The 11,606-nt window shown below is 35.5% G+C and overlaps 1 long non-coding RNA gene across 2 annotated transcripts; it reads left to right on the top strand.

The window, feature by feature from the left end:
- The first annotated feature begins 669 nt into the window (after positions 1 to 669).
- LOC143362134 (uncharacterized) lies at positions 670 to 9,612 on the top strand. Of its 2 annotated transcripts, none has more exons than XR_013083597.1 (4): positions 670 to 1,634; positions 8,820 to 8,940; positions 9,022 to 9,234; positions 9,331 to 9,612. It is a non-coding gene; the product is annotated as an uncharacterized LOC143362134 (long non-coding RNA). The 2 variants fall into 2 exon arrangements; XR_013083596.1 differs by having other exon boundaries at positions 8,816 to 8,940.
- The last annotated feature ends 1,994 nt before the right edge of the window (positions 9,613 to 11,606 follow it).

The raw sequence follows: 11,606 nt of genomic DNA, 5'->3' as shown, positions 1-11,606 counted from the left end.
CAAAAATGATCAAAGAGGGGTGGGGGCACTCACACGTGCCGTCGTCTACTTACGTTACTTTACTACGCACGCGCTACACACAAGCGTACCTCTATTCTGGCCGTGTGAGCTGCCTGTGTGACGTCCGCCGCTCCGCGTCAACGTTTGATCTAGAAATAAGTTAACAATTAATAATAGTTAATAAATATTATATATCAAATAACCAATAAGAACACAGACCGTACCATACAACGTACACGTTCGATATCATAATCATACCGCTAATATTCAGTATAAAATGTTATAAACAATCTATAATAACGTTCCATAATAATTGTCAAAGCGTAGGCAATAAGTACTCGAAACACTGTAACACAAACACATATATCATAAGTACACTGACACACATCGAACACATTAATATTAAGAATAATATTGTCAATAGTTATTAAGAACAAATAAGTTAATACGTACGCCAATGGTCGCGACGAATAAATTAATTGTACGCCAATGATTCTCGTTTGGCGACAGCAACGTCAGCGATAATGCACGTGCGGCAGTACAGATAAGGCCCCGAGCCTCGAGAACAAAGAGATTGCTGACGCAGCAGTCGGACCTCTCTCTCGCACCCGCCAGAGCTGACTAAGTATAAAAGCCAAGCCAGTACAGACTCTACCGGCTTCTCTTCAGTCTGAATCTAGAGCCCGCACCGAACGGTCGTGTCCGCGGAGCAGTCAGTGCAAGCCTTATACTAAATCGTCTCAGTCTTTTACAATCGTCTCCGTCTTTTACATCTTCACTGACTGGCTCATTCATCCTGATCCGCTTCAGGCCTTCCTATATTAATCCAACAAGTGTATTCAAGTTATTGTAACCCTTATAATTATTCCAAATATATTATACATTATTTAATCCTATTAAACTCAGTGTTGTTACATTATACCCACCTTCGATACTGGTGATAGTTGAATAATAGTGACAGTGTCCTTGCATTTAATATTGACTTCTGTGCCGAGTGAGGACTAGCTCCGCACCCACGGACAGTAGCATCTGCAAGCGAACGGTTTAGGTAGTGTTCTTACAATTCCTTCATGACATTTGTGTTGAGTGAGGACTTGCTCCGCACCGGCAAACGATTGAAACGATTTGTGAGTTAACCAGAGAGTTAGATAACGTGTCCTCGTACGTCTTCTTGACATCTGTGTTGAAGTGAGGACTAGCTCCGCACCGACAGACGATAGAAACCACCTACGAGCAGAAACCACATATTATTGCCACAGTTAGAAATCGTTTTGTGAAGTGAACCAGTTTTCCTTCTCGTTACCCTCCCACCACGCCTAAGATTCGATACGCGTACGAACGAGGTCACCAACCACGCGGGTGAACTCCGCGAGTTGAATCCAGCTGATCGAGGGGAAGTCAACGATCATCTCGAACGAATTTCCGAGGCAGCCAGCCGATCCTTCCGGTCCGGCACTATTCCTGAGAGGCCTGCCGTACCTGGTGCAGGATCGTTCAGGATCAATCCCTGACAGCCGTTAACCGCCTGCAGTAACACATCGAGAGGCCGGACGACATCCAGCAGAGGCTCGCTCCAGTTCCTGTCATCCCATCGTTGCTGAACGTCGACGACAGTTGTACCGACGACCCACGCTGTGAGCGATAGTTATAAGTCCACGATACTAGTTAGATTCGTGATTCCGCGTTTCTGAGCCGTTCGTAAAACCGTGTGAAACCGCGAGTGCAAGTGATCGTTTTCCGGGTCCAAGATCAGACACGGGCGTACGTACCGTGTGGATCAAAGACCGTCAAAATAAAGTTACTTACCGGATCAAGCGAGTAGGGATCGTGTCGTTATTAATTTTTACGTCGATCCACGCCCGGGACGTGACACCTGCTCGACTGTTCGCGACGCGTTCCACCGAATTCACGTTACCAAAGTTTCGAGCGCCTGAGCCGCAATCGATTATTGCAATTAATTCCCATTTCGGCGAGGCGCACATTTTGCTACAACTTTTAAACTAAAAAAGATATCAATACGAAATTTGGACTAGAAATCTTTTTTAAAGCGTATACTGAAATATGTTCTATATTTTTTAAATCATTTTTTTGTTGTTTTTTAAGACAAAGCCGGATAAGATGGTCAAAAGTGCCTCCAAACCAAATTAATTTTTAGTCGTACCATGCTCAACAAAAAATTACTTAAGAATTCATGAATATTCTACCTAATATCATACACGACTGAGATTTTTTCAGAATTTTTGGCTGCAAAATCGATTTTTAAACAAATCCGAAAGCATAAATATGCCGATTTTATATCGAAGTTTTCAGCTGACCAAGTTTATGTTATTATGTTATTTGTGTTTCATCGTGATTATTAATGTGTAATTTTTACAGATTTTCCAGATTATGCAAACATGTTTAAGAAAATTGGATAATTGGATGTCCAATCATTTGGAGAAAGTGCACATTTCGAATTGAAGTTTCAGAGATACCAGTTTTATAAAAATTCAGTAGTTAGATACTATTGAAACAATTTTTCTTAATTTTTCAGAATTTTTTATAAATTGTCGTTAAAAAAAAACAAAATCAATTGTTTCGATGCCTTCTGTCCGCTTTGTAGATGTATGATGTAATATTGAACATTTTTATATTTAGGAAAACAGTGTAGAAATTTAAAACTGCAATATAAAATATTTTATTTGCGTTACATTTCAATATATGACTGTGACTCTCAACAGTTTCGGTTGGCGCAGGCCGGAACATCTCCGGCTGAGAATCTTTTGGTCCGGGATTGAATCCCGCATCGAGTGAAAGTTTAAACTTTTAGATTTTTCAATATACCTTCATAAAATTGTGACGAGTGAATTGAGGGGCTTTTCCTGGTGAAAATATGTCCAAACTAGAGTGTAATGGAACAATTTTTATTGATACTTAATGTTGATAGAGAATCGAGTATTATTGGCAATTTAAGCTTTTATATTTTTAATGCGAATAATCTTTTTAATACGAATAAGTTGTAGAGCTTATCCCGATGAAAATGAGCCCAAACACGTCATGATTTGGACTATCTTCAATAAGATTGTAATTTTTATCGTAACATTACGTATCAATAAAATTGTTCGATTACACTCGAGTTTGGACTCATTTTCACCAGGAAAAGCCCCTCAATTCACTCATCGCAATTTTATGGAGGTATATTGAAAAATCTAAAAATTTGAACTTTCATTCGTGCGCGATTCTCCATCTGATTACATTGTATGCCGTTTGTCAGTCGCTGGGTCATTGAAGATCGGCGTTCGTCGGACCTCGTCGCCGTTTATTCGAGCTGGCAAAAGTTATTCGAAGATTTATTCGAAGTCTTTGAATAAAAGATACAGATAAAAGATGAAACTTTATTCCAAGTTCAAATAAATCCGCTTCGAATATAAAAATTGTCTTTATTCGTCGGATAAATTCTCGTCGAATAAAATTATTTATTCGACAAAAATACTTTTTTTATTCGAACCTTCGAATAACGAATAAAGATAAAATATAAAATGTTTTATTCGAATCGTTATTTACATAATTGTTATCTAAATAGTGCCCAACTCTGTCAGGAATGCGCTATGCATTGGATTCCCGGTTGCACATTTTGCTATAACTTTTGAACTAAAGAAGATACCAAAGTGAAATTTAAACTGAAAAAATGAAAAAGAATCGGGCTTAATTTTGTATTTTTAAATCATTCTTTTTGTTTTTTAAATTTAATTATCCTTACATAATGTTCAAAACTACTTATTATAAATATTGTTGTTCAATCTTTCTTCAATCCCAAATGATTAAATTTATTAGAATATACAGGGTGGCCCACATAACTCTGAACAACTCAATATCTCGAAAACTATGCCATCGATTTTAAAGTTCTTAGTCTTAAATTGCATGGAACTGAAGGGCCTTTCTGACTACATAAACGTGAAGTGGCCTCCCTTCCCTTTTAACGAGGGAGGGGAGGTACATTTATAATTTTAAATGGAACCCTCTATAAAATGTTACATATTTAGATTCTACAGGAAAAAACAAGTCAATTTTGTCGGAAACATTTTTTTGTCAGATACTTCCATGATGAGATATAACAGTTTGAAGTTTCGAGTTGTAGGTACTTGAAGCGCTCGGAAATAGCGTTATGGAATTATACGCGCTTGACTCCTTTGCTTATTCGTGAAGAAATAAAATGTACTTTAAATTAAATGTTCAAAATGTCCACCACGGGCTTGTAAACATTTATTTACTCGAAACATCAAAGTTGTTCTAACATTTTTTAACATTTCGGGAGTCACTGAAGCGCAAGCGTCACGTATTCTTTGTTTCATATCCTCTTTTGTCGTCGGTGGTTCAAACATAACTTTGTCCTTTACATATCCCCATAAGAAAAAATCTAATGGTGTTAGATCAGGGGATCGAGGAGGCCATTGACGAGGTCCCCCACGACCTATCCATTTGTTCCCAAATTTTTCGTTCAAAAATTGCCTGGTGATGATTGCAAAATGTGGAGGAGCGCCGTCTTGTTGGAACCGCATTTCTCTTCTAACGTGCAGTGGCACATCTTCCAAAAGCGCAGGCAAATGATTTTTTAAGAAATCACAATAACTTGCAGATGTTACAGTTTCTTGAAAAAAATAAGATCTAATCACAAAATCTCCTATTGGGCCACACCAAACATTTAAAGACCATCGATGTTGAAAGGGAACACATCGCATCCAATTTGGGTTTTCCACGGCCCAATAATGCAGATTATGTCTATTTATATGCCCTGAATTCATAAAAGTGGCCTCATCGGAAAAAAGTATTTTGCACAAAAAGTCATTTTCCACAACACCCTGCAGCCGAAAGCTCTTGTGATATAACCATGTGATATGGATGATACTTTTGCCGTTTCAAAATTCGTTGAATTCATGAACGACTAATATGTGATGTTTGTACAAGTGTACGTTGACTAATATGAGGATTTAATGTAATTGCAGCAAGAATACTGGCACTATTATTTTCATTAGTAACAGCTTTAGGTTTATTGCGAGTTTTTTTACACAATTCACCGTGCTCGCGAAGCCGCTTTTCTAAATTATGAAATGTTGCGTGACATTTTTTGATCCCATAACGTTCAAAAAACATCACTGCTGCACGCCGATAATTTTTTTGGCATTCACCTAACGTTAATAACATATTCACTTCTGTGCCAAAAGTAGCCACAATCACAATGTTACTGCTTGAATAACAGCTCTAAACTGAAAACGTTTTCATAGATAAGTGAGTCAAACTCAAGAATTGTAAATATTATTGTTTGTGTTTCTTCATGAATAAGCAAAGGACTCAAGCGAGTATAATTCCATAACGCTATTTCCGAGCGCTCCAAGTACCCACAACTCGAAACTTCAAACTGTTATATCTCATCATGGAAGTATCTGACAAAAAAATGTTTCAGACAAAATTGACTTGTTTTTTCCGGTAGAATCTAAATATGTAACATTTTATAGGGGGTTCCATTTAAAATTACAAAGGTACCTCCCCTCCCCCGTTAAAGGGGAAGGGAGGCCACTTCACGTTTATGTAGTCAGAAAGGCCCTTCAGTTCCATGCAATTTAAGACTAAGAACTTTAAAATCGATGGCATAGTTTTCAAGATATTGAGCTGTTCAGAGTTATGTAGGCCACCCTGTATATCTCGTCGGTGCCCCAATGTCGAGATACTCTCGTCGGTTGTGGAACTAAGAACGTGGAACTATCACTGATCTCAAATACCAATATCGCTAAACATGCTGCGCTCGCTACCTAAATAGAACATTTGCTCGTGAATTACGGAAGAAACATCAGTGACATAGGCAATAAATAAACGTATAATGCGTAGAATGAAAATAATTATTTTTTATTGTATAATTTCATTACACTCTGATTGCCTTCTTATTTTCCATACTGTTCACCATTGTAATCATTATTTTATAATCGATAGTTTATAGGTGAAATTAATTAATTTGGAAATTATTGCGATATTTATAAAATAATGATTATTCAATAAAATATATTCTGTAATAGTTATAGAATTTAAAAAAAGAATAAAAACAATATACAAGTAATGACAAAATTCAATCGTTCTTATTGTGATCCGTAGTAACAAACAGAAAATTAATTTTTTTACTTATTTATCCGACAATACCACTTCTAATGCTCGACTGCATTGACTGCAATTATTCAAGTAGAGGTAGTAACGAAATAAAATTGTTAAGTAATGAAACTATCTTTCGACGGCTCTTATCCATATAATGCTATTTGGAGGCAGTATTATTGCTATTTGTACAGACGCACAGATACACAGATTCTTATATCTTGCAATGCACGTTGTTTTTTTCTCCGTCAACCGATTTCGATGAAATTTTCAGTATGTGTATCACTAACATAGAGGAAAAGACACATATTTTAAATTTTTATTGCGAATTTAAATAAAAAAGTTTTGAAAAGTGTCCAAGTCATTTTAAGTTTTAATTATAATTGTATTGTTTGCTATTTTTTATACCTTATAGTATTGTTTCTTTACATTTTATATTTTTTATATTTTATAAGCAATAAACTTTATGTATAATCAATAATTGTATTGTTAAATTTCATTTTCTGTGAGTAATTGTCAATACATATACATTAGTAACCTCATCTAGACTTTTGCCCGAAATTCGGCAATTTGTCCGCACTGTGCAACGCGGCGAAAAGCGAGCAGTCGAACTCGAGGCGAGGACTCACTGCGTCTCTTTCTTTTCATACGCTGTCCCTCTTCGCGTCCGAAACTTCAATCGTTCATTACACAAGTATATATCATCGGAATTATATCATATTTGGTTTCATTTTAATCAGAAAAATGCCACGAATATGTTGGTAAAAGTTTCATAAAAAAATAACGAAAAATAAAGAAGTTTTGTAATTGGATTAGTAGTGGTCTTCTGGTCTCACACCAATACAGCCGACAATGTGTGGCCCACTCCTCGGCGATGGCGGTTCTCGAGTTTCGCTGTCCGCTTCTCCCTGCAAGATTATATCGGAAACGGATATTCTCTCCGTTTGAATACCAGTCATTTTGGTGTGCCCAGAGTTGGGCATTATTTAGATAAAAAATTATTTAAATAACAATTCGAGTAAAAGATACTTTATCTTTATTCGTTATTCGAAGGTTCGAATAAAAAAAGTTTTTCGACGAGTATCGGATAAATAATTTTATTCGACTAGAATTTATCCGACGAAAAAAGTTACTTTTTTTTATTCGAAGCGGATTTATTCGAACTTCGAATAATTTTTTCATCTTTTATATTTATCTTTTATTCGAAGGCTTCTAATAAATCTTCGAATAACTTTTGCCGAGCGCCGAGCTTCAAAGACCCAGCGACGACAGACGACATACAATGTAAGCGGATGAAGAATCGCGCACGAATGAAAGTTTAAACTTTTAGATTTTTCAACATATCCTCATGAAATTGTGACGAGCGAATGGAGGTGATTTTCCTGATGAAAATGAGGTCAAATTCTAGTGTAATCGAACAAGTTTCACTGATACGTAATGTTACGATAAAAATTACAATCTCATTAAAGACAGTCCAAATGATGTCGTGTTTGGACTCATTTTGATCGGGATAAGCTCTACAACTCATTCGTATTAACAATATTGTTCTGATTGAAAACATAAAAGCATAAATTGCCAATAGTGCACGATTCTCCATCCGCTTACATTGTATGACGTTTGGCAGTCGCTGGGTCTTCGACTTTCGACACTCGTCGGTCCTCGTCGGGCGTCGTCGCCGTTTATTCGTCGAGCTGGCAAAAGTTATGCGAAGATTTATTCGAAACCTTTGAATAAATCTACGGATAAAAATGCTAAATACAGTCCAATTTGTACCGTGTTTAGTGTCATTTTAATCAGAAGAATGCCACGAATTAGTTGGCGCAAGTCCCATAAAAAAATAATGAGAAATAAAGAAGTTTTGCAATTAGATTGGCAGTTGTTTCACACCGATATCTCGCGACTCTACGAGCTCGGAACTTCAAAGACCAGCGACCGACCAACAGCCTACAACGTAAGCAGATGGAGAATCGAGCATTATTGGCAATTTATGCTTGTATGTTTTTAATCAGAACAATATTGTTAATACGAATGAGTTGTAGAGCTCATCCCGATCAAAATGAGTCCAAACACGACATCATTTGGACTGTCTTTAATGAGATTGTAATTTTTATCGCAACATTACGTATCAGTGAAACTTGTTCGATTACACTCGAATTTGACCTCATTTTCATCAGGAAAATCCCCTCCATTCGCTCGTCACAATTTTATGAGGATATATTGAAAAATCTAAAAGTTTAAACTTTCATTCGTGCGCGATTCTTCATCCGCTTACATTGTATGTCGTCTGTCGTCGCTGGGTCTTTGAAGCTCGGCGCTCGGCAAAAGTTATTCGAAGATTTATTCGAAGCCTTCGAATAAGAGATACAGATGAAAGATGCAAAAATTTTTCGAAGTTCGAATAAATCCGCTTCGAATAAAAAAAAATTATCTTTATTCGTCGGATAAATTCTCGTCGAATAAAATTATTTATCCGATACTCGTCGAATAAAGATACTTTTTTTATTCGAACCTTCGAATAACGAATAAAGATAAAGTATCTTTTATTCGAATCGTTATTTAAATAATGCCTAACTCTGATTCCATGTTTCGCTCATACTTTACAGGTGAAAACATGTTAATAAGCAATTATTTAATGAAGTAGAAATGATCTCAATGAACAATACGTTTTAACGCCTGAATGTAACAACTTTTTTTTTAGTTAGTCATCAAAGATACCATCAAGCGAATCGATCGAAGAAGCAATCGAATTATTGCATGCATTTCCAATTAAATATGAAAAACCCTCTCCACCGAGTGATGCAAGTGTTGCAGATGGAAACATATGTGAGTGTAAAAGAATCACAAAATTATACGAGATTTTGTTTAATATAGTACGTCAGATTTTCTAATAACATTTCTTTGCAGGAGCATCATCTTCGACGTCATTACAACCACCTCAAAAGGCTTTTTAATTTTTTAAAAAATGTTGCACAGCAAGAAGGCGACTCCAACACTCTATTGCAACAGCAAGTGAAAAGCTATACAACAGAAAAACTTATTTCGCCGGAATCATGTATATTGGAGTGATGGAGACAAAATGACACACGGTTTCCAACTCTAACAAAAGTCGCTAGAAATGTATGTTTATGTGTTTCTTATCAGCCAATAAGAAACCATAGTTTGTACTGCAAAATCTCGTATCTCTTTTATCATTTATATTGTTATTGATTTTAGAGCATTATATTCCGGCCTCGGCCGGAAATAGCGCCAAAGACGACGGAGGAACGAGAGAACGTTTTCCACATTGACGCGAAAAAAAATTATTAGTATTTTTGCGTAGAGTTAAATTATTGTAATAATTGTGACTGCTTTTTCTGTTTGCGAGATTATGTGCACGTATCATTAATATTAGTGTATTATTGTTATTGTTATTTTTATTGTTATTTTTACTATTACTATTGTTATCATCATCATTGTTATTTATCTATTTGTGATTAAATTATTTATTATATTGTAATTAAATATGTGTCACTTTTCATTAATTACCTTCATTTATCTAAATAGTCGGCTAACTCTTGATTTAATATACAGTAAGGAGCAAAACTGATTACACACTATTTGAAACAGCATAACTTTTTAAAAATTTATGATTTGATTATGAAAAATGAATGTGTAACATATGTATGCCAATCAAATGATAATAATAATTTATCAAAAACACGTAACACGCTTGTTTCGTCGTCTCGTCCTGGACTCTTCTGGTTTTTTCCTGCCAATAATAGTACCCCACTACTTTCGCCACAATATAGATACATTACTGCGCCGGATGCGCATGCGCAAAAACCCCTACGAAAATCCCCCCACTAAGGTAGTCAGGTTATTCGGTTAACGAAACTTGCGAGTTAGTCTTGGCTAAGCGGTCGAAGAAGGATGTATGTACGGGTCAGTGAAAGGAACCTGATCTACGCGATCAAGGTATGTAACTTTTTAAGTTTTATATAAAAATGTTGTTTAACCCTGTGCACTTGAAGCTATTTTAATTCCAAAATGAAACATTTCTTCCGACCTAGAATATTGCCCTCCTATATATATATTTTTTTTTTCATGTTATACATACGAAAATAGTGCAACTTACTCGTACAATACCGAAATGTTTAGTAATTTATTAAATACAAACAAATTTGATAATGTTCACCAATTGTTTTTGCAGCTATATCACGGTGTTTGTGCCCTTCGGCGGACGTTGTCACAAAGAAGTGCGTCGCGAAGATCGTTTTTCTTCGGTTGTTGTGCCCTGAAAGTCGTGTCGCGGACTTCGCGTTTTTCTGTTCAGACCTAGCCCGTGTTTGCCTTTCCGGCACGTAGTCACCTCAGAGCAGCCATTCGCAACAGTCGCGCTAATAAATTCACAAAACTAATTTATTCATGATCACTATAAGTTGTTTCTATACTATATGTATTCATTGAGTTCATAAACGTTGAATGAAGTTTTCACAAGTGCAAGTATTTCAGGTAGAGACAATTTTTAATTGCACCGCAAACGTTTTCTTCATTTATTCTCGGGTTGTCCCTATAATTTATTTTCCTTACCGCATGTAGTAACTTGAAAACTTTACCTTCTGCAGTTGAATACATGTCATTATTTATTTTCAGTGTTTTCAAGTATGAGGCATCCCCATCGGATGCAATGTGTGTTAGCTCTTTACCTCACGGACTGCTTCCTTGGTCACCCCAGGGCCTCGTGTTTTATTTTCAACAGTTAAGAAGTAATTTCACAGGTATTTTCTCATTATTTCTTTATCAATGCTTTCATTTGAATAGATTTTGTTTTCTTGAATTTGGAATTTGTAGGATATGGGTCTTAGGCATTGATATTCCCTTATGACGTCTGCGAAATATATCCTAACGTTTCCTTGAGTTTTAGCGCCTTATATGTACATATTAATATATACATTAATTACCAAACTACGAGAAGTGCCGAAAACAGGCCGTTTGTCCGCACTGTACAGCGGTCCCTAGTAGCACAAAAATATTAGATAAATATGTTTTTCAAATATTATTAAAATATTTTTTAAGCCACATTTTTTCATATGAGAAAAATATTGGATCTGAATATTGTATACATGTACAAGAATTATAAATTGAATGTTTAAAAAATATAAGCTAAATATTCAGATGATATAAACTAGATATTTAAAAAATATAAATTAAATATTCAGAGAATATAAACGAGATATTTATAAAATATAAAGTAAATATTCAGTTGATATAAACTAGATATTTAAAACATATAAGGTAAATATTAAAAAAATATGAATCCAATACTTGAAAAATATAAATTTAATATTTAAATAACATTCAATAAAATTTTCAAATTTAAGAAAAAGTTATAACAAAAATGAGAAAATATGAATATGTATTACTTTCTGTGCATTGCTTGAGGGAATATTGCACTTTGTCTTCGAAAGGACCTTTATTACTGATGATGTCAGTAAGGATGATGTGCTTCC

This window comes from Halictus rubicundus, chromosome 16, assembly GCF_050948215.1.
Source record: "Halictus rubicundus isolate RS-2024b chromosome 16, iyHalRubi1_principal, whole genome shotgun sequence".
In the NCBI taxonomy this organism is placed as follows: domain Eukaryota; kingdom Metazoa; phylum Arthropoda; class Insecta; order Hymenoptera; family Halictidae; genus Halictus; species Halictus rubicundus.
This window is presented reverse-complemented; position numbering and strand designations above follow the sequence as displayed.